At 34.2% G+C, this 25504-nt stretch overlaps 1 protein-coding gene across 3 annotated transcripts in view; it reads left to right on the forward strand.

Annotated features, from left to right (window-relative positions):
• NAALADL2 (N-acetylated alpha-linked acidic dipeptidase like 2) overlaps nucleotides 1-25504 on the forward strand; it is a 1304194-nt gene that overhangs the window by 1169775 nt on the left and 108915 nt on the right. The window lies entirely within an intron of this gene.

The following is a 25504-nucleotide window of genomic DNA, read 5'->3' on the forward strand; positions in this document are numbered from 1 at the left end:
ATATGAGAGTTTAGTAGTTCTCCAGAAAACAAAACCAAAAGCATGAGGTATAATTAGTGGCTATATCTATATAGCCAAATATTGTCAAAGCAAACAATAGTCCAATTATTATCAAAATTTATATTAGCTTATTTATCAAAGAAAGAATGTAAAGATTAGATAGAAGATAGATATAAAATAGGAAGAGAGTGAATGAGGGAGTGTGAGAGACAGATTTATTATAAGGAATTGGCTCGTGTGATTATGGAGGTGAGAAAGTCTCCATATCTACTGTGTGACTTCTCGGCAAGCTAGAGCCCCAGGAAAGTGATGGTTTAGTTCTAGCCTGAGTCTGAAAGCCTGAGAACCAGGTGAGATGATGGTGTGGTACCCATCTGAAGGGCAGCAGACTTGAGCCCCAGGAAGAGCTGATGTTTCAGTTCAAGTGTAAAGGCAGGAAAAATGGTAATGTCTCAGGGCAAAGACAGTCAGGAAAGAATTCTCTCTTACTCAGGAGAGTCAGCCCTTTCCTTCTAATTTGGCCTTGAAATGATTGGATAAGGCCCACTCACATTAGAGGGGGCAAGCTGCTTTACTTAATCTAATGTATAATGTTAGTCCCATCAAAAACCACCCTCATGGATGCACCAGAATAAGGTTTGACCAAATATCTAGTAACCCTGTGACCCAGCCAAGATGACACATAAAATACACCATAACAATAGGTAACCAAATAATTGCCCTAACCACCATTCCTGCATTCCTTGATCTTAGTTGCTTTTCCTCCACAAGATTCTGTCTCATTTTTCTGCAATGTTTTAATGGTTCTTCCTCCACAAACCCTATTGAAGACTGATTAAAAGTATCTTGAGTGTTGTCATGCTATAATAAAATAAGCTGTAGTTATGGAGATTAGATGATGGATAACCACTACAAAAGTAACAATAAGTAAAACCTATAATTAAGGTAATATATACAGTCTTTAATTATGAAGGGTATTAAAAGATTAGCTTAAAGTATAACTGTAGGCCTTAGTTCCAGGCTTGGATATTGACCTTCTTATAAAATATGAAAGGCCATGATCAGATTTACCTGCAGACCTCAAAATATGTATGTTTAAACATATCTTCATTTGAAAAGTGTCTGATGTTACAAAACAGCCAAAAAACAGAAGTAATCAAAATTACTGCAGTTCAGTTACATGATATTTACAATGAGCAACCTGTCTTCTAAATTTTCTGCAATTATCTTATTTAATCTCACTCTGGCATTTAAACCTTTATTATTCCTATTTCATATGAGGAAGTCAAATCTTAGAGTTCAAGTAGCCTATGTAAGTTACAAAGTTATGAGGTGGCAGAGTCAGAATTTGAATCTCATTCTAGGTAAGTGATTTGTTCTAAACTACAGGAAAACTTTCTTTAATGAAGCTGTCATGAACTCCTATATAGTAGAAAATTGGTATCCTCAAATTGTGAATCTGACTATGAAAACAATAACAAGCAGTCTGGAGTAAATAAATGTAGTTTGGTAAGTAAAATAGATAATTACTTACCAAATAAGTAATTTGGTAAAAAAAAAAAAAAAAAAAAGAACAGATGACAAAGTTGGATGTTGTAAATTAAAATTTTTAAAGTGAAATGTAATGTTTCTCACTTATAGATTATGAAGAATTTTCCACGGTGGTATGTTCCAAAAATATTTTGAGCATTACTAGTATTTTCCAGAAGGGTAAACTGTAGTTTGAAGAATGATAATGATCTGATTGTAAAATTTCTAGACATTTACAAAAGAAAAAGTAATCTTATTAAACTATGATTACTAACTGTAGATTCTTCTAAATTATATTTCTTTTTTATTTTGTTCCACTTACCCTGTAGATGTATTGATAATGAAATGATGGTGGTAGTGATGATGATAGTGTGGTGATCAATACATGGAATATAATGATCCATGTTCTAGTCACTATTCCAAATGCCACCTATGTATTGGCATTTTTAATCTGATAAAATATCTGTGAGGTAGATATTATGTCATTGTGGCCCAGAGAGGTCAAATGTACTATTGCTAATATCCATTAAATCTGTTATTGTTTATGCATATCTTCATGAGTACTAGGAATTCTGATGAGAACATGTAGCAGTTTACAGAGTAGCTCCACCTAATCTTCCTAGCAACCTTTGATGTAGAAGAGTCAGAGGTGGTTACTAGCTGGTCCTGGATTGTGGGTCTAGCAAATAACAGAGTCAGAATATTGGGTCCAGAGCTTATGCTCTTTCCATGCACCTAACTCCTTTAGTATTTGTTATGTATAACTTTGAGGAGCAACACAGTCTTAAAGCACAAATTAGTATTCTATGTGTTTCTGAATCCTAAATTTAAGATCCTATATGAAAGCTTTGCTAAGAAGAATGAAATAAACTATCATTACAAAGACACTATGGGTTCCTTAGGATGAGAAATTAATGAACACTTCTTGATGTTGTAAAACTAACCTAAACAATGGTTTTTCTCAGTATTTATTTTCTCAGTATGTGTTACTTTTCCTATGAGGAATTTGACATCATTTTGAGAGGTTAACTGTATTTTTGTGTTGAATAAAAAACGTGATCATTGAGTAATATTGTAGACTCCTATGACAACATACTGTCAGGAGCTTAGCTGAGATGAGACAGGGATAAACTAAGTGTTGGGGTAGCCAATTAAAGCAGCAGGCTAAAAATGAAAGATTTAAGCATTTAATCACTTACTATGATGATACAAGTAAGAGTCTAAAATCAGAGAGACTGCTGACTCCTTTGTTCTATTTTCCTCCATGGAATGGGGCGTTAGTCAAGGGTCAGATGGGTCAGCACACATTTGGGGGTGGTCTCACTGTGGAGGGAGACCAGAACAAAAGTTTTGGCCATTCTTATAGACCCTGGAGTCCAGAAGAGGAAAAGGAGGAAGAGCTGGGGGTAGAAAATACTGAGCACTTAGAGTGAAGAATAATGTCTTCAAGTTCTCTCCTCTCTGTCTCCCCCTATTCCCTCTTCCCCTCCCAACAAGTAGGCCTCAGCAAAGGCTCTTGAAGACCTATGCTCAAAGCCTCAGATAAAGAGGCCTAGGGGTAAAGGCACTGGGCTAAGAATGCAAACGTGTGAAAAGCATGACTGCCAAGGCGGCCTGAGACCTTGAGTGCAACTTCCTTCAGGGACAGCAGTACACTGGCTGTGCACCATGTCTCCAGTGGAGAGGGCAGCCTTCCCTCTTGAGGCCTGCCGGGGAAAGCCTTTGTAATTGCCTAGGGTTGGGCCTGAAAAATAACACAAAGGGTTTTAATCAAGAACCAGACTCCTCACTTAAGATTTCAACTGTATGGTTGATCAAACCATACTTATCACATGGTCATCTGTTAAAAACAAAATCTTTCTTCCCACCCACTGCAAACATTCCTAATCAGTCCTGCTGCAACCTAATGCAGTTTTCAGGACAAATGGACTTAATGTTTCCTTTTTTCTTGATGAGGAAAGTTGTATTGGTCCCTGATATTTAGAGAATTGTTGTTCTGATATTCGTGTTCTTTACTGTGGCCTTTTTCAAAATCTCCACGTGCTTCACACTAAAAGAACCTGTGACTTTGAGATGCCCTCTTACCCAATAGGCATTATTAGCTATATTCCAAGAGTATTTATACCCTCTTCTATCACCTTTAGCTTCCTTTTCTTTTTTCAATTCTATCTTTGGAATTATCACCAACTGAATGTAATTGCATTATTAAGCAAATATATTGAAATGCCCTTCAAAATACCTTGGGTCTTTAGTAATACTTCCTAATACTGAGAATTATGATTGGGAGGAATTTTAGTATGTACACAAAATACATAGAGAATATAGATATATTGACTATGTAAATATATATAGAAGGTTTGATTCTGCAGTCATTCATGGGACCCGGGAGAATTTTTATTTCAGAATTTCTGCAACGACTTGTGGGTCACTCATATGGGTCCAAGTTAAAAGTGTGACTGTGAATATAAAAGGCAAAATACAGTGTTGGGCCTTTAAAGAAATTAAGGAAGTGGAGGAAAAATATCCAGGGCCTTCGAACTATATTTCTACATCTATTAAGAATGCAGGGAGATAAATTGTTAAGAGCGTAATAAGGTATGCACTATGACCATATAAACTTACTATCATGTAGCAAACTTGAGAAAAATCCATTAGTTATACCAAACACGCTTATTAAAAATCACCCCAAATTGTTATTGTTGCTGTTTTTGAGTTTTGTTTCATCTCAACTGTTCAAATTACATTGCTTCCTGGATTGTGAGAAGACCGCAGAGGATTCAAGAACCCTGAACCATGAAATCAGAATGATAGTGAACATTTAGATACAGAGCCAACTATGAGATAGTTGGGAGTCTCAATATGAACATTCTCTAAAATTCAGAAAAATGAGTGTTTAAAAATCTCTTGGGAATTGCAGAGGGAGGAGATTGAGAAAAGTCTCTCGCAACTGAGTGATAAGTGGCAATTAATTACGTTACTAATTTAGGATGTCTAAGAGCGTTATTCATAATGTTCTAACAAGCTGTCTTTATTGTTTTATTTTAGTGTAAAAATAGTGATAAGGGTTTTTATGGATTTTCTCTTTATTATAGTTCTCAACCTCTGTTGTCTGTATAAGATCTTAAATATTTCCACGGTCAGTTCTTCTACGTTAGTAATTTTTCAAGATCCTAGCTCTCATATTTGAGAAAGGCCTATTATTGATCCATGAGTTGCCTTTGAAATATGCCTTTATACTTGTGTTTGAATCATTTGTAATAATTATACTTATTGAGTCACTGCTATGAATTACACACTTTACATACTTTTTTATTTAATCTTTTAAGACATTGCTGTAGTAAATATTATTACCTACATTTAACAAATGAGGAAATTGAGGGTCAGAGGAGTTAAGATACTTGCCCACATTTTGCACATAAATTATGTGGCAGGATTCATACTTAAACCAAATTGACTCCAAAACTCACTTATACACTGTGGTACAGCCCCCTTTTCTCAACTACAATTCAGGATAAATAGATAAACAATATAAAGGGGGTAAAAATGCATATTATGGACTCAAGTCATATGATTTATTTGGAAAATCTCTACTTTATGAACAATTTTCAATGAGTGAATCCCAAGAATTTATTGCCTTATTTAGTGTGCTTCTGTGTTTTCTTTTTTGGCATGGGGATTTCTCAAATTGAAAAGATGCCTTTATTATGCAAATTTTACATTTTTTTCCCACAAGAACATGGTATATCTTTCATTGTGTTCAAAACTTCTTATGTGTCTTTCAGTACCATTTTAAAGTTTTCTTCACATAGATATTGCACATTTCCTGTTAAATGTATCCCTAGTCATTTTTTCTTTCCTTTTATAGACAGTCATTGCTTTCATTATATGTTGTAATTAGTTGTGTTGTGTGAGTGTATATATTTGCTATTCTATATATATTTTATTATATATATATTTATATATATGTTACATAGAGAGAGTTTTGTATCTTATGAAACTATTAATTTGGTAACCAAAGGTGTTACTGAAATTCTTATCTTTTGTAATATGTTTTAATTGATACTGGGTTTTCCAGTTGAAAACCTTATCCCCTAGTTCCTTTTTGCTTGTCAATTATTATGCCACTAATTTACATCTCTTTCCTAACTGTATAGGCTGATACTGCAGGAAATATAAAAATACTAATGCTGACACTAAACATTTTGGCCTATGTCTGATTTCAGAGTGAATACCTTTAGTGCATCCTTGTTACACATGATACTCTTTGCTAACATGTTAGGATTTTTGCAATCACATTCCTAAATTAGAGTGGCTTGCATTTTTATAACACAATCTTTTTAGGTTTAGGGTCAATGTTAAATGTGTATCATTAAAGTAATTGAGAAGTTTTCCTTTTTTATGTATGCTATGGAATATTTTAATAGTTTGTCAGTACTAGAATTTTCTGCTATTTAAAGGATATAGCTTTGTGCATTTCAAGGCAAATCCTTCGCTTTCAGGAATTATATTTTGGTGCTACTTTCTGAGATATGACACTACTGGGGCCTTTCACGTCTCTTCCTAGTTCTCTTCTTATTTATTTGTGTGTAACTTCTGCCTGATCTCATGTTTGGTTGCCCTTATATGAATTTTTAGAATTGGAAATTTGACCTGTCTCTAGAATTTGTCTGAAAATGATGTTCGTAGGGTTTTTTTTTTTTTTTTTGCTTGCTTGTTTTGCCTCGTTACTTTTCTGTAATTTCTAGAACTTATTGTGACTTTATTTGCCATGTTCATATGGGATTTCCCTTGTCTTCATATTTGTTAAGTCTCTTAAAACTATAAATCATTCTTAATTGCATCTTGAGAGACATGGAGCTTGGGCCTGGTGGTGAAAGTTTATCAAAATAAATGCTAACTACCTTCATTCATAAATGAGTTTTTGATAAGGAATGGAATTCTATAGTGGGCATTGTAGTCATCTCTCCAGTATTCATCGCAGCCCTCACCCACTGCGCATCCTCTTCAAGTTCCCATGGGACTGTTTCTCACAGTTTATTTTAGCTACAGATCAAATTGGTCTAAACTAGTGAAGGTATGGCATTATACTGGCCATTGTGATTTTTCTTTTCAAAGAAAGTATGTGACCCATGTAGAAATAATCAGATTTTTATTTGTGGTTAGGAATCCAGTGATGGGGAAGAAAAGACTTTCCCTCTTTCTGGATTTGTCTTAGGAAGTTTTCAGCCATCTCAGAGTCACAGAGAAAACTCAGGTCTAGGGTGAAGCTGAGAAATTGGAGAAAAAGTGAAAATATGGAGGAAAGAATGTCTTTGGTGTCATCATTGAGTTATGGGATCAAAATAAACCTGGAATTCCCTTTTCTAAAAGTTTTTTTAAATTAATATTTACTAATAATTCTGGTTTAAATCTTGTTTTTGAGGGGAGTACAAAGTTAGGGAGCAGTCCAAAAGACCTCCCTCACTTCTGACACTAATTTCTAGTTTGGGAAATAGCCCCCTCACCTCTAACACTAATTATATGTCTGAGGGTCTCCAAGACCAATTTCAGCTTTAATAATTTCCTAGAAGAATCACAAAATCACTAAACTCTGTTATACTTACAGTTATAGTTTATTACAGTGAAAGGATATAGATTAAAATTAGCCAAGAAAATAAAGTCATAGAGCAGAGTTCAGGACATTTCCAAGTGTGGGCTTCCTGCTGTCCTCTCCCACTGGAATCACAGAGAGTGCTCCTTTCCCCAGCGATGATGTGTGAAAAAACACATGGAGTTCCACCAACCAGGAAAGCTCACCCAACTCTTGGTATCCAAGTAGTTTATTGAGGTTCTATCACGTAGGCATGGTTGATGGCCCATGTTGTTGATATCCATTTCCGGCCCCTCCGGAGGTTAAGCTGATAGAGTAAACTTAGAACCACCACCCTAAATCATATGTTAGACTCTGATAGGCCCAACCCCCGCTATAATTCACATTGTTAGATGATTTGGTACAGTGGAAGGCTAACAGACAGACAGACATTCCTATTGGGCATGACATCCCAAGGACTTAGATCTCACCTACCAGGAACCAAGGGCAAAGGTCAAACTTCTATTTAGGCAAAGGTAAATTCCTTACTATGTAGTGGCCAGAGGTGGGGTTCTGTTCTGAGGACGTAAGTCATACTTGATACATACTTTTACTGTAGTATATATTAGGAAAGAGACTGATAAGATACCTTGACACATTCAATTTTTACAGTAGGTAGTTCCATTTAGAATGGAAATCTTAAGATCTGAAATGAAAAAGAAAAACATTCTTAGCGAAGTGTAAGAATATTTTTTTCACAAAAAACTTTTGAAGCCTTTCCTTTTCAAAAAATAAGATTTTAATCTAAATTTATCTAATTTGTCAACACATTATACTTTATCTTCACTGGTGATTTCAATAAATTTTCATATTTTAGGAGGAGATAATTTAAGGAGGATTTCATATTGCCTTGTAGGATTCAATATAGAGGCTGATGGATAAATTCTTGATATTAAAAGATAGGCAAACTTTAAAGGGGTGGGAAATAGAGCCCTTCCTGGAAGAAACATTCACTTTTTCAAAAAGAAGTATCTAAATCATTGTCCTACTTGCATTGTATTAGACTGTGCTCCTAAAGTAAAACAAAACAGAAAACAATGACCTTGACTTCCCAAAACAAAGCAGCCCCTTAGAGTTTTGTGTTTATAAAAATAGGATACAGATAATCTGTTATAGTTTAGGTTAGGAATACCTTTTGAAATCAAGTTAACAAACTAACAGGTCCTTGGCGAGCACAGTCAGTGATTCATTTATATTGCCTGCTTCAAGATTTTCCATATTTAATACCAAATTAAGAAATGAACAGAAAAAGGAAACCCTATCATGCATATATTCTCTACCTTTTCTCAGAAATAATAAAAGACAGATTATAATATATATATGTGTGTATATATATATATAAAATGCAAAAAGATGAAATTAAAATTAGGAGAAAATGGACATGGAAAGTTAAACAAAGGGAAACTATTAGGAACGTTAAATCAAAGTCAGATGTTAAATTAGTATACAAAATGTGTTCTGAGATTTCCTATCACTTAGAGTTGCTTAGTCAGTTGACTAGGAAAAAAGAAAAGAGAAATATGAATGGTTATTGGCAATTAATTCTGGGCATTTAATTCTGTTTTTAATGTTTTTCCTTTTCGTGCTGATCTTCAAAATGCTGAAATTATTTAAAGTTTATTGATTTAGACATCAATTTCCAATAAAATTATAAATATATAAAAGTAAATAAAATTTTAAATTGAAATGTAGACAGTATATACACAAAACATGCTTATAAGTGTTGAATAAAGAAACTGAAGTAAATATAAAAATTAAGGTTGTGGAGAAACTGTGTAATGTTTTTTCTTTTTACTTTTCTGCATTTTCTAAATTTACTTTAGTGTGCATATCTTTGTAATGAAAAAGTAAAGTAACTTGTAAAACTAAGCTTATTGTCCAACTAAAATATATGTTAGATATATAGCAATCTATGTTAATTTTCTGAATAAGACATGTGCTAAATTATTTATAATACCTATTTGTATTCTTAAAGCAACAAATAGATATGTTCTATTAACTCCACTAAAAAAGAATTTTACATATATTATCATTTTTCTCTGTATATTTTTATAAAATTGAATCTTCTGTCTGATATAAACTTTTCCAAAACTTTCAGCTATTTTAGGAAGCTATAATAATATAAATTATTTAATATCAGTGTTGTAACAAGCAGTATTTTAATCAGGTTATTCTGCTTTTAGGGGAAATACCTGATGCCATAATAGCAAATAAAGGCCACATAAAAACATTACTGTGGAGAAGCAGGCTTTATATAGGTATTTGTAGGAATTTTTAAAAAATTGTAAGAAATATGTGTCTAGAAGTTTTCATGGTGATTCGGTGAAATGAAATTCAAATGAATAAGTTCACATAAATCTGCCATGAGTAAATAATAAAGCTCTTTAGCTTTAGTTCATATTCTATAAATTTTCACTTGTTCCAATAGATATAGCAAATATAACCCAATGTAAAGTTACAACTTAATCCACTTGCACAGTGTATAATTCTTTATTTTAAAAAATAGCAGTTTTTTAATAGAGATTCTTACTTCTAGCAATGAAAGTATGTCTAAAAAGTCAAAAAATGGATCATAAATAAATCATAAAATTAAAAGCAGTGTGTATACAAGACATGTCCTTGAGAGCAGTATTGAATCCTTGTTGTGAACATACTGTCTGAACCATGGTAGAAGAATACAATATACAGGCTATAGTGTTTTGTTATTGTTGTTCTCTTGCAAAAATGAATTTTAGTGCGTTTTAGGGCATTCATAGTAAATTAACTGTTTAGGAACTCCAATACTATACACTTTGTCTCAATGTGTCTATTTTGTATGCTATAGTGGTTTTCTGGAGATGAGGAATTAACAAATTGGAGAGGGATGGAGTAAGAACAGCTCTGTGAAATGTCCATATTAAAAACAAAAAGTGGTATCCTGACTTTAAGGATTTTTGTTTGTTTTTTTATCTTTGAGTCCTTTTTCAGTAATTGATAAAAGAATTAGTCCTCTTCAATCTTCCATTTCACCTATCAGATTTTTAAGGATATAGAAACAGAAATTCAGGTAAATACATTATTTAATCCAATGACAGGTCTTTCCCAATAGTGTGGCAGTGAAGCTTTTGGGGACTTTCAACAATGTAATTGGTAAATATAAAATTACATTCAGAACTCTGTTGTTAATGAGCATTTTCAACTTCACTGCTGTTAGACCTTCAGGAGCTCGCCATGTTTACTTTGCCTAATTTGGCATGCTTGTGGTGAGGTCCATATAAGATGCCTGAAAAAATATCCAGTCTGTGGGATAATTGGGCATTTGTGCATAATACACACTTGCAATTTCATCTAGAGTGATCTTTTTCAATTATACGTAAAACATGTTTTCCAACAAGATCCCTTTAGATTTTGAATAGGACTTTTCTGCTTTCCTACATCTTCTATCAAAATACTCTCCAATTGTAGATTCCATGTTGTAATTTTGTTGTTGACGTTTACTTTCCAGCATCTGTTGTTGTGATTTTCACAGTGATGTTTAAAAGAATACTTGTTGAAAAAAATGCACTGCATTCTTAGTCTAGTGACATGTGCCTAGCTTTTGTAGGCACAGTTATCACCCTCTTTAATCTGTGCCAGTACAATTAGTGCTGTTTGTTCTTTCAGTATCAGAGCCACTCAAATGAGCAGATACCATCTTTTCAGCAACAGTACTGAAAAATTGGATAAAATAATTTAAAAAAATGATTCATTAGAATAGCATAATATTTCCAAAAATAGATTTAAATGTGCAAAAGATATTTTTAGAGTATGCTCTGAGTAATAAACTGTATATGTATCAAATTTATAATCATTAAACATAATAATATTTAGTGCTCCATATTCCATAGATGCTGATACATTTTACTGGTTATAATTAGCCCAGTGGTCCCTATTGAAATTAAAATGGTAGTATAATGTGCTTAAAAATAAAAATGAATGGGGCTAATAACTGGCCATCCCACTAGGTATGCAAAAATAGAAAGTACATGACACTACTTTTGTTATTACCTGATCTTGATCTTTGTAGGTCTGCCTCTGAAGAGTATGTAGGAAATTTTTCTAGTTTAGCAATTAATTTTTAAAGCAAGAGAGACAAAAATGCAGGTTAATCCCCAAATTTCAAAAACTTAGTCTGATCCACAGTGTTCTCAAGGGAACATATATTAACATTTATTTATTTAATAGGTCTTACATACAAAGCGCATTGCTAGAAGTTATGCAGTGGTGTGTATCCTTGCAGGGAGCTGAGGCATACACACAAAAATATAATACAGTGAGAAGTAAATCAGTGTTATGAAAGAAGTATAAGTAAATAAGACTTTCCCCCAACCCCAGGTTGCAGGATCATTTGGAAATGCCATTTAGCTAGAGCTTAAGAGAAAAGATTTAGGGAACAATTGAGATAATTTGGACTCCAGAGAGAGGAAAGAGAGTGAGCAAAGGCCCAGTGATGTGAATACACAAGATGGGTTTGTGGGCCAAGAAAATGTGTTGTTTCCCTAGACTGTAAGGGACATAAAGGGGGGGGGTAATAGTGAAAAGATATGTTGGCTAGGGCCAGATGATGGACCTGAGATATTCTTTTAAGGAGGTGGCTTACTGGTCACTCCTTGATGGATTCTATCCTGTTAAGGAGCATTTTGGATGTGTCAGTTATTCTTAAGCCAGCAACCAGCCAGAAAAGCCACAGAATTTAGATCTGAACTAGGTCTCTGTAGTTTATAGCTCTGCCTGCCCTCGTAAGCTTGTGCAGCTAGACCACAGGAGCAGCAGAATGCCCATAGATGTGATTCCTCCCATACCTTAAAGGAGAATATAGAGGATCCTATTTTCACACAATGTGTTTTATTTTTTTAATTTAATTTAATTTATTTATTTATTGGCCGCATTGGGTCTTTGTTACTGCTCATGGTCTTTCTCTAGTTGCAGCCAGTGGTGTGAAGGCTTCTCATTGCCTCTTATTGTGAAGCACAGGCTCTAGGGGCACGGGCTTCAGTAGTTGTGGCACGTGGGCTCAATAGTTGTGGCTCACAGGCTCTAGAGAGCAGGCTCAGTAGCTGTGGCACACGGGCCTAGTTGCTCTGTGGCATATGGGATCTTCTCAGCCCAGGGATCGAACCCGTGTCCCCTGCATTAGCAGGTGGATTCTTCATCACTGCACCACCAGGGAAGCCCTCATACAATGTGTGTTTTATGGGTAGGGCTTACTAGCCACTTTCTGTTGAATAACTGGTTACAATGTGCTGGTGTTAAAGTTATACAACAAATTTCCTGTAAAGATGTATTGTTATTTTTGTTTTTCAGATGTAGAAATTGACTTTGAGTTGTAGGCTAACTCTGGAATTGAAGTCAAATTTGACTCCAAAACTAACCTGTCCACCATTTTAATCTCATAATCCTATAAATCATAACTGTTCCAAAGCTAAACTTCCAACTGAATTAAAAAACAAACAAACCAGAAAATCTCACTGATGAATAAGACAAGGCAGAGAAAAAGGTGTATAGATATATAAAATAAAATTAAAAAAAATAACATTGTATGAAAGTAGAATGCAAGAAGATCGATTCTGATGACTGGGTGCCTAAAAAGAGAAATACAAATTTTACATCCTTTAAGAGTTAAATCAAGACAGCTTTTCTGATATTATATATTAAGAGTAGACAAATACATGAAAAATTAAAAGACATGGACTTTTGAAATATTTTGTGGCATGTTCCGTGAGTGGCAGTTATTTAATATATAGACATAACCATTTATCCACATAAATATGTAAACCTCTAGCTTCATAATATTCATGAGAATAGAGAATTTGGTCAAACAATATTTGGCCTCAAAGATGATAAAGAACTAGATTTTCATTAATTCAAACATTACTTGAAATACGTACATACAATCCTGCAGCAAGATAAAAATCAAAATGCTAAAAAGAGTACTAAGCACACACAAAGTGAAAGCAATCCAGAAATATATAACACACAAAGCTCAGACTTTGAATTGTTAGTCTCTAAAGTTTCTGGTTTCTGGAACCCAAAATTGTTCTGTAGGAAAACATTCTATAAAATCTCTCCCAAAGTATACATTTTCTTTACATTTTCAAATTTTGTTTATAATATATTGTTCAATTATGTGATTAAAAAGCAGGATCATTTCAAAGAAGAAATGTTGTGACAAAATGTCCAGACTGCAGCTGTGCAAATTTTTTGTTAGAAATATCTGATTTGAATCCAGTAGTTAAAAATGCAAGAAATTAGAGGATCCACATAAACAACATTTATGACAATAAGTGTTTATATAAAGTCATATATAGACGTATATGGCTTTATACATACTTGCTCTGAAATGAGTCTCTGTGTTTTTTCCTATTACCCTACAGATAACAGGCCAAAAGGGAGTAAAAGTAAAGCTTTCTCGAGTAGTTCTCTGCCTTGGATTGCTAACATACATAAAGCACCCTCGCTACCTTTCATCTTGATCCTTCTCCAGAAGTAATGTAGGACATTAGCTCTATATTCAAGTGTATGTCTGGAATCTCCCATTGAGATCCCACAAGTTGCTCCTGCCCCACTAAGGCTCCATTTTCCATATCTACTTGAGAGGCTATAAATTCACTTCTAATATAATTTTTGCCAGGAAATTAATACTCGTAAACTTTGGTCTATCACAAATCAATTCTATTCAACAAGTATTTATTAAACACCTATTCTTTGCCCTTTCTGGAACTAGATAAATTAAGTACAGGTTATAATAGAACACACACACACACACACACACACACAAGTACACATCAGTATATTCATTGAGTGCCGCTGAGTGACAATTAGAAAGATATTTTTATATCCTATAGTGCTATCATAGGATTTTTTTCTCAGCATAGTCATTATTGTAATAGATTCTTTTAAATAATTGATAAATGCCAAATCCTTTAATACTTAGTTTCAAGACATTTTAAACAATGTTGTACTTGTAATGTCAGAAGACAGAAGATTCAAAGACTTGGCAGAATGTCTAACGGCGTTTTCTATAGCCCAGTTAGAATACCAGAGGTAGTAAACTTTTATGATTCCCAAGTCGCATTTGGGGATTTTGCTTTTAAAGATAAAATCTGTTATTTAAATTTTCCAGTTACAGAAAGATTTATTTCCCTTGTATTTGCGATCAACTGTGTGCTCCAGCACTCTTTTGAGAGTATAAGTGATGGTGTCTGTGAAGGCCTTGTTTCATTTATTAATATTATAGACTGGATTATGTTTATTCAAACACATGTTAGTTGTATGTGAAATGATTGACTTTTAAAAATTGCTAAATGATAAGTTTTCCTGAAGCTTCAATTCAGGTAGCTGACTGGAATAAATTTGAGAAGGATCAATATTGTCATCAGGCCAATAGAATATAAGTTCAGAAAAAGCTCAGGAAACTTCCACGAATGAGATCTAAGATCATAAAATCTTATATGTTCAGAAGAAAAGGCTACTACAGAAAATTTAATTAAAAGATTTTCCTTTAGGAAAAGAGTCACCCAAAGCTGTTCTAGCAAAGGTAACTAGCTGTTCTGAAACTCATAGAAGAATCAGATAAGTATTAAAGATCTTGTTGCTCTTTACAATGAATATGAAATTTGCAATATATATGACATGTTAAAATTTAGGAACTTTACTACCTAAAATTGCTTACAGGAGGCAATATGAAGGTATTAAAAGAATGTAAGGAATCACAGGTTTGTACAGCAAACTTAAAAAATCTCATCAATTTTCCTGACTTTCTGTATGAAGACATTATTACGAATGATATAAAATAAGCTCCAATCTGTGTTTCATTGTTCTTTCTAAACTCATTCTTGTTTGTATTTTTGTGTTTAATTAAATTTTGGTTGATTAATTTTTTTTTTAATATGAAATGCACGTTCATCTTGAGGAAGTATGTAAGAGCAGTGGAGTAGTTATTGAGTCTTAAACTGTGGTGTTGGCTTTATCAGTTGAACATGCAGTACTGTTTTGCTTGGTGGCAGTGGAGTAATTATTGAGTCTTAAACTGTGGTGTTGGCTTTACCAGTTGAACATGCAGTACAGTTTTGCTTGGTGGCAGTGGAAAGGCAAAAAGGAGCATGAGAGAGGAGCCATCATGAGGGCTTTAGGGTGCTTCAGACTAAGCAATATTGGTCATGAAAGGTTACTACTGTGGAAATAAGTGAAGACCACTCAGATGAGAATGAGCGAAGGCTATTCATTCAGAGCTTGCTAGAGCAAGGGAGCCACCCATCATCACTTGTCCTTGGCAGAGGCTCAAAGGCAGACAGAAGAGAAGGAAAGCTTTGTAGTGGGAAAAAGAGAAGACTTTGCATATGTCCTAATTGGAAGCCATAAGCGTGGAGAAATTGGATGAGGGTTAGCTAGAAGTGGGGCATCCTAAATAGGTTAGCAAAGAATATTTGACTTTTTCTGGTAGATCCTATGTGGAAACTGGGGGCAAAAATTAGAGAAGCTGTCAGTATTGATTAAATTTGGCTGTTTTGGAGTTGATTGCTATAGAACTTGTGGTGTGACTTCCTGGCTAGTTGCTGTAGGTTGTGGACTGCTGTTCTATTTTTATATAAGGCCGGGTCATCATCTGTATACTGTCTCTCGTTACAGACATATATCTCTGCTATCCCATGTGCATATGTAATCAGCAAATGATTTCACACATGTATTTACCAGAAATACCATGTATTCCATTGAAAAATTGTGCTTATAGACTTAGGAAAAACTGCAATTAGCTAATTGACTATGATTCTACTATATTAGGTATATCAAGCAGGATGAAACAGCAGCAGAAGCCAACACCCGTGGAACTGTATAAAGAATAATTATAAATATTAATATCATGACTGCATTTGCTTATAGAAAAAGAAACAAAAATTATTTCCAAAGCCAATTTTTTCTGGTAAATACTGTTTCCATTTGCATTTCATATTTCCAAAAATGCACTTAACAGGTGATTATAATTGAATCAATCTCTAAATTTAGGTAATATTAACTACATATTAAAATTTTCTATTTTTTTGTTTCAAATTGCATGTTCTTCAATTTTATTATATGCTTCTATTTTTAAAAACTAGATGAATACCACACTAATTTATCCAAATATCAATTTTCTGAATAATGGACTTTAACTGCCATGAGAGCTAATGTATTCAGCTAAATTTATTAGACCCTCCAAATCTCCAATATTTATTTACAGTTTCCTCCAAGGTTCTTTTCCTTGAGAGAATAAATTATGAATATGTCAAACATGCTAGTTCTAACATTTAACAAGATAATAAATGGTCTTATAAAATGGCACTAAAGAAAAGAAATACAAAGCTAATCTTGTAATTCTGTTCTAGCAGTAGTTTATAGAGGTCTGGATTCAAAGTTTTGATGTTCTTTCTCTGCAGGTCACAAAGCACGAAGGACACTGTTATTCAAAATGACAATCGGACTATATATCTTTAAAAGAAATTCTCATTGAAAATCTGGAAGATAGGGTTAATGCTAGGGTTTCCTTCAAAGTAGCTTAAAAGTGTTGATTTTATTTTTGTTGCCAAATTACTTAATCAAAGCATCTTTACAGAGGGCTTACTGTGTTGAGGGTTTACCAGGCTTTATGGAAGACAGGAGAAGACCTAAAAACATACTCACTACACACAAAGATACAGAATAACAAGGAATACTTGACTAAAAAGAAAAAATAGCACTGTATTAAACATATTAAATAAATGTGGCCTTTGCATCTCAGTTATAGTTCATTGTAAGATACATAATAGAATTTGTCTTCTAGCCCATGCAAAATCCTGACAGAAGTTATCAGAATGTTTCTAATTTTAAAACCCCAAACTTCTAAGAACTCAACTTTTCTCAGTGGCCAAAGGATGAATCTAAGAAAAGAAAAGCAGCAAATTCTTTCAGGTACTTAAAGAAGCTCTCCTACTGTCTAAGTACATACTGTAAATTAAATTGTCAGCAAAAATGTCTCTGGAAGAATATTGGTATGGGTAGGAAGAGTAGAAATTTAAATCTAAAAAGGAACACATTGAAGACAAAAAAGAAAAAAAGAAAATATCAGTGGGCATGAGAGATTTCTCATAACTAGAAGAGGATGGTATACCACCAAAATGCTATGAAATATCCTATGTAATATACTTACCATGTTTTATCTGCTGTATAAATTATCTTAATTAAATTTAGTCCCATGATCGATTGTCTTCTGAAAGCTTAGAAAGATGTTCCATTGGAGATCTAATCTAGGGTTAGAATAATAATAAAAATGCACTAACACTCACAGAATTTCTCTTGTAAATAACCCCTGAATATAAAGCGTTCTTGGAATCCTGTTTTCTCAGCTCATGAACAGATTTTTTTAATGTGGAGAGAAATTTCTTTTGCAAGTAAATCATTAAAACTTGGGAACAAGCAGAGTAATTATAAAATAATTCAGGAGGTCCATCAAACTGTCTAGAGATTCCCCAAGGTGCTATAAGTCAGACAGCTTTGGCATTTTCTACTAGTCTGAGGAGAAACTGGACAGTGAGCAATATATGTACTATAATTAATGTTTTCTTTAAGAACCTTCTTTTCCTTATTACTTTAAGTTGCTAATTGAGAGCTAAATAAATCAACTTGCCATACATTTTCCTCTTTCTTTTTTCATCTCTCTACTTGACATGATGAACACATTTTATATTAGTTTTCTTAAAATGTGTCCATTCATATAGAGTATTATGATATGAGTTTATCTAAATACTTAATTGACTCTTGAGTTTCCTTTGGAAGTTCAGGCCCAGGCTTGAGTGAGATTCTGATCCTGTTATCACTAAAAAATAAAATTAAAAAAGGTTTGGGTTCTTGGCTTAAGGAAGAAGATAATTTTGATGACTAGTAGCTCTGTGAGGGAAAAATGCCTTCCTTCCTTTTCCAAATGATTTTTCCCTAAGAGTCTCTAAAATTACTTCTGGTCTTTTATAAAATACCATCTTGTTCCAGTTTTAGCCCCTAATCATGTGGTTGATATTTTGGAAATTACTTGTCTCCAAGGGGCCCAGAAAGAACTCACTGAGTTCTCATTCTGGGTCATAAGGTCATTCTGGGTCATAAGGTGTGTGCCAAGAGCATTATATCCTAACAAAGGATTTATTTTTTAATACTTTCCATGTACTATGTGTTCACTATACACATATATTCTTATACTACACGGTAAACTTATTAAGTGGATGCTGTTATACTCCTTTTATAGATGAAACTGAGATCTAGAGAAGATAAGTTATTTACCCTAGGTTACAGAGCTAGTGAGTTACAGAATGGGGAAAGTGGGAATTTGCCCTCAACATCTGTCTCCAAAGCCCATTTTCTTAAACAATATAATTTGTGGTCTCTTTCCCCTGCATGTGAGATATGGAAGTCAGACAATATGAGGTCCTCAAACAAACAAGGATTTCACGGAGGTGAAATCCAATTGACCTCCTAGCCCAGCTCTGCCAATTGTCATATCTATGACCTTAGAAGAGTCAATTTATCTCTTTCAAACTTCCATTTTTCTCATGAGCAAAACGGAATTTAAAAAACCCACCTTCCCACAGTTATGAAGATTATATGTAATAACATATGTTAAATTTTTCTGTAAACTTTAACTTTTACTCTCAGTCTCAGAGCAAATTAAACATGTTTAAATATTAATTTTTAGAATTAGAAATATATAAGGTTACTTGGATTAGTGGGGGTAATGTACAGTGTTTTAGGGGATGGGGGACGTGGAATCATGAAACCTATGTGGAAATGATTCCTTCCACTGAAAGGGTGAGAATGTCAACTCTAGAAATGACTAGTTGCCTCCAGAAGTCCAGTAAACCTGATTGGATGTTCATCTTTTGGGAAGGAGCTTCTGCAGTACAATGATTATCACTACATAGGAGGGATGGGAAAAGTACCAAAATACATTCAAGAAAAAACTTCTTTATGAGTAAATGGAATATTGGGTGACTTAGAATGGAGCGGGGGTCTCAAGGGTCTCGAAGTACGGTCTGAGAACCAGCAGCATCAGCATCAGCATCACCAGGGAATACCTTAGACATATGAGTTATCTGACTCAATCCCAGACTGAATATAAAGCTCTAGGTGAGGCCAGCAATTTGTGCTTTATTAAGACCTCTGGGGGCTCCCACTGGTATGGAGTTTAAGAGCACTGACTTCAATTCAAATTGTCTTTGCTTGAATTATGACTCTAACATGTCTCAGCTGTGTGACAGGCAAGATATTTTCTCTCTCTGCATTTCTCTCTTTCCTTCTACAAAATGGGAGTAGAATCATATTTGCCTCTTAAGAGTTGTGAGGATTAAAATCATTAATATATGTAAAATTCTTAGCACAGTCGTTGCAATAAACTAAATACTCCATACATATTAGGTATTGTTACTTGAAAGAGATCTACGATGCTGTGAGGAAGGGTTTCCTCTGCCCTCTGTCAATAGGCATGAACATTTGAAGGGCCCTAGAAGATATAATCTCTAAAGTTCACTCCTATCCTATGAATTCCAATAACAGCAATTTCTTTGCCATGCTTATAATAGTACTTCTGACAAAATCTCTTTTCCTAGAGCTATTATGACATACAAATAGGCTTAAAATAATTTTTTTCACCTATACTCTTTTGCCAATACAATAAAAAATATGAACCAGGCAGCTATGTAACTTTTTTTTCTTTCACTCCCTAAATTCCTTTACTCTATCCAGCCTCTGTTCTTCATCTAAATCCCAGATGTATCCTAACTACTCATAGATTAAATCTTCCCTCATACAGTCATTTGCTCTGCACTGATCTATGCTTTTGTTTCCCCAAATCTTTAAAATTAGAATATTTTGATGACTTTAAAGATTACTAAGCATACTCACATTTCCCATCTTACCTGAACAGATTTGTGTGCTAATACTTTCCCATAGATCCAGGTATCAAAGCTGAGTAAGCCCTAGAATTTGTTCCTGAAATCTGGACTTCATGCGCAACAAATAATTTCATTTAACTGTGATGAAACATGTGAAAGTATTATGCACAAATAACTATGGGAGCAAAAAAAGAAGGAGCAGCTCTATCTCAGAGGGTTAGTGCAGAAACCATCTTCCAGGTGAGAAATATTTGAAAGATGAATCAGAACTTGGGATGAATCAGAGCTTCCAGATGGAAGAAACAAAATTTTCAGAGGCATTTGCTCATGAACTTCACTAACCTTTAGAACTGTCTCTTGTATGGCTGAAGAGAAGGGACAGTGGGATAAAGCCTAGAAAAGAAGAAAGAGATGGGAATTATGAAAAGATGTTACATCAACCTCCCAGACCTATATGATTGATTTTATCCTAATTTTGCAGAAGAGGAAAATGAGGTCCTTTGAACATTACTGACACAGAAAATAAACAGCAGAGCCTAAACTCCAGACCAGGTCTCCTCCCAACTCCCATCTAGCACATTTTATACTACATTATATATCTAGTTAAAATTTCCTTGATCAAAGTAGTAAATTTCTAATTTAGATACAAGGCATTATACTTTGGTGTGACATATGTTGAAGGGATTTTTTTTTGGCAGAGTTCCTTTTACGGGTGACCCAATATTCTGTTTACCCATAAAGAAGTATTTTCCTGAAAGTATTTTGGTGCCTTTCCCATCCTAAGGCAACTAAAAGTGAAGACAAAGGGAAGAAAGGAAAAAAAAACAAAACTAATACTGATTGATTATTTATTATGAGCCAGGGACTATGCTAGATATTTTCTATGTTATATTATTTGAATGCTCACAATAGTGCTTTACATTAGATATCATTATCCACTTTTTATAAATAAGGACTTTGAGATTGAGATGTGAGAGAGTTGCCCAAGTAACTTGACCACGGTCATGCAGCCAGTTGAGTGGCAAACTGAAGTTTGAATCTCGGTCTGCTTGACCCAGGCCCAAATCATCTCATCAACTTACCCAACTCTGCTGCTCATGAAGGAGTTCCACACTTCTAAGCTCAAAACAAGGCCAATCAGTAATCTGAAAACATTGATGGAGGAAAGGGTTTAGGATAATATCTTTAAGAAAGGACATATGCAAAGAAAGTAACGGGACATTTTTAACACAATCATATAAATAACCTTTCATTTTGAATAACGTTTGGACTCTAAAGGTACAGAAAGACTGATGAGATCAGGGCAACAGATGGTTGGTAAAATAGGTCATGAGGCAGCATGAAGAAGAAACAATGAGTGAGTGGGAAGAGATGCACTGTGTAAAAAGGGAGGGAATGTAGAATCTCTGGTTCTTGGGGGCCTCATTTGCCTGCTCAAATTATATTTGTTTTGTAAGTATACCCAATACCCATTACTCCATATTTTCCAAAGGATCAGTGTTCCAAATGGTCAGATTTTGTCCCAGAATCACAAAGAGTTAAACATTTAAAAATTACCATTGTTGACCAAGCTAAGTTCTAGAATACACTGATACTTCATGAAAGGAGGCTATTAATTCAAACTCCTAGGCTGGAATCCCTTACTGTCTGAGAGAGACTGCTCACCATCAAAGGAAGAGGGCTTCAAAAACTTGTTTGAGCCTAGTCCGGGCTTCTTCACAAATCTCGGGTGCTCAAGTTAACCTTTCAGTGTTTAGCTACCTTCCTTCAGGATCCTGATATAAGAGGAATATCTTTGATAAATATTTGTTGTACAAAGGTGGAAAGTGAGGTATGTTCAAAAAATTGAGTTCCATCTCCAGAGTACTCATAAGGATCATATGTAGTTCTTTGTATTTATAAGTGATTTAAATCATTGAAAGCAAAAATATTTGCTTGACTCTCTGTATGTAATGTATTTACTTGGAATAACAACAAAGAAACATCATTATAGTTTTTGCTGGTAGATGAACTATAAGTCACTTAGTCTAGGAAGTCACTTGTGATTATTTTTATTATTAAAAACAATACTAAACATTATAGGTACATAATTGAGTACCTACAGGCATTTTTCTAGACCAGAGCCACTAGACCAGAGCCAGAGAGTAAATAGTTTGGCTTTGTGAGACACATAGATCTGTTGTAACTACCAAATTCTGTTGGCACAAAAGCAAAGTACAATATGTAAGTGAAAAGATGTGGTGGTGTTCCAGTGAAACTTTATTTATGAAGAGTGAAATTTAAATATTGTGTGATTTTTATGTATTATGAAATATTGTTCTTTTAAAATTTTTAAGCTATTTAAACTTTTTTGAACCATTCTTAATTCATGGTTCATATAAAACAGGTAGTAGGTTGCATTTGCCTGTGGGTCCTAGCTTGCTCATCATTTACCTTTTTCATCTCAAATTCTGTCATCCATCTCAAGGTAAGGTTTATTTAACTCTAGTGCATAGATGATGAAACTAAGTATCAGGAACACTAAACTGACTAGGACATCACATAGCAAGTAATTGGCAAATCATTGAAATTTTTGTGACTTCTCTTAGCTTCCTTATATGTAAACTGGGGAGAAATACTTGCATTTATGGGGGTATTATGGGGATAAAATGAGATAATTTATTTGTTCAAACACTATTTAATTTTTGCTAGTGGCAGAGATGTCCCTGAAATACTATAAAGTTCAGGGGGTATACAATGGACAAAGCAGACCCTGCCCTTGCCCACATGAAGCTCACAATTAAGTTTATAAGATAAACAGTGAATTAAAAATTGTAATAAATTTGATGATTGATAGAACAAAATATATAGACCTAATGGAAAATATAGCACAGGGGTCTCTCCTAGGTTTTAGGAAAAGCCTTCTAGAAGACAGTTGTGTCGAATGGAGCTGTGCAATGATGTCCTAAAGTGAAAAGGTGAGGGAAAACGTGTTCAAGGCATAGGAAAGTCTATGAGTAAATCCCAGAGGTGAGAGAGACAGCCTAGTAAGAAAAGAAAAGAAGTTCAATATGTCTAGGACTGGAGATCAAGAGATAAAATAGAGTTCAAGAGAGAATGTTAAAGAAGTAAGAAGACATATGAAGACACGTTAATAGGTTTAGACATTATCCTAGCAACAAAAGGAAGTCCTGACAAGTTTTAAAGAATGAGGAAATAATATTAGACTTGCATTTTGAAAAGGTCATCCTACTGCACTAAAAAGAACAGATTGGAAAGTGGTGAGAATGAGTCCAGGAAGACCAGTTAGAAAGTAGATGCTGTGATCCAGATGAATGATGGTGGTGGCTTGAATTAGAGTAATAGCAGAAGAAATTAAGAGAAATAGCCAGATTCAAGAAACCTTAAGTAATTGGATTTATCTAAAAATATTTATTTCATACCTGTTTATTCCATCCACTGTTCAAGATGCTGGGGACATAACAGTAAACAAATCAGGTGAACATCTCTGCCCTATTGTAAGAATGATGGACAATATATATTCAAACTTTCCAGGTGTTTGCTTCTAACAACTGGGTGGATGGTGGTAGTGTGAACTGAGATAAGAACAAATAGGAAAAACAGATTTGGTGTGTATTGATTAAAAATTCTGTCTAAAAAAAAAAAAAAAAATTCTGACTAAAATTCTTCATAGTTCTTCCTTAGTGCATTTCCCCTAAGGCTATTTAGGACCAGAACCAAAAATAGACAGTGGGTTTATGGTTCTCTAAAACAGATTCACCATTTTTTCAGCTTTCTCCTACCTTATTTATTTGTTTGTTTGTTTGTTTGTTGTGAGAGCCTCTTTTTTTTCCCTCCTACCTTTTATACTCAGAGAATTAAAAAACAAATCTTTGGAGGAGAAGAAATATACGACCAGAGTTACAGAACAAGAGCAGACAGGTATGATATAAGCAGATATCAGAGGAAAGCTACTTATGGACCATCATGCTTCCTTCTTTACCTTGCAAAATAGATTTTTTTCCAAGGTATCAGCTACTGTACTTTAAAATGGCTTATCTGGAGCTTCTGTACACTAATTTCATATTGAACAAAATTGACAGAAGCTTGTGTTCTTCAGGTGACTCTTCATTCAAGGTGTTTCCTATCAAGATCTCCACAAGTCCTACAAGGACCACCATACCTCTTTTTTTCTATACCCTAAGACCCCTTGAAAATGGTTAGTACTACAGATAATTTTCTTCAGAATATATTACCCATCAATATAGTTCAACTTCAGAATGTTTTCAGATAGTGATTATTCTACCATCAATGTAAGGGTTTACAGAGGTAAATATATTATGGGGTGTGTGTGTGTGTGTAGTTGAACTAACAATAGCTTTGTGTTTTATGTTTTTTACATACAATAAACCATATCCATAAATGGTATTTTTAAAATATCCCATAGCTGAAAGTAGGGTCATTACAAGGTATCCTAATTAGGTAAACAGAGAAACTTAGCAATTGGAGATATTCCAGTTATCTATCTGAAGGAACCTAAATCACTATCTCACAGTGATATCTGCACCTCTGTGTTCATTGCAGCATTACTGACAATAGACAAAACATGGAAGCAACCTAAATGTCCATCAGTGGGTGAATGGATATAAGATGAATGGAATATCATTCAGCCATAAAAAGAAGGAAACCCTGCTTTCTGTGACAACAGAGATGACCTTGACAGCATTATGCTAAGTGAAATAAGTCAGGGAAAGAAAAATATTATATGATCTCACTTATACGTGGAATCTAAAAAAGCCACCATCATAGAAAGAGTAGATTTGTGGCTAGACGCTGGGGGTGGGTGAGGGAAATGAGGAGATATTGGTCAAAGGTTACAAACTTCCGGTTAAAAGACTATCAAGTTTGAGGTTCTAATGTACAGAATGGAGACTATAGTTAATAATACTGTTTTGCATACAGTAGATCTTAAATGTTCTCATTATAACAACAAAAAATGGTAATTATGTGAGGTGAAGGATGTGTTAAGTAACAATTATGGTAATTATTTTGCATATCTAAAATCATCACATTCTACCTCTTAAACTCATTCAGAATTATATGTTAATTATATCTCAATAAAGCTTGAAAATATTTAAAAAGTATACAAAGAGTAAAATAAGTTTAGTTCTTGACATAATGTTTGATGTGTCTGTGAAATCTGCAGTGGATATATCCACTAGGCTGTCGTATATACTCATCAGAACCTCAGGAAAGAACTTTGAGCTGGAGATAATAGACTTAGCAGTTATTCTCTTTGATATTTGAAACCATGGTGGTGAAATTACCTCATGAATTTGTCTAGAGAAGTATTAGCATTTGATAGATGTGAAAAAAAGACCTCAGCAAAAGGAATTGAGGAAGAGCAGCTAAGAGGAAAAAGATAAGTCCAGAGCCGGCAGTCTCAGAAGCCAAGAAA

This window comes from Hippopotamus amphibius, chromosome 6 (assembly GCF_030028045.1).
Source record: "Hippopotamus amphibius kiboko isolate mHipAmp2 chromosome 6, mHipAmp2.hap2, whole genome shotgun sequence".
Lineage (NCBI taxonomy): Eukaryota > Metazoa > Chordata > Mammalia > Artiodactyla > Hippopotamidae > Hippopotamus > Hippopotamus amphibius.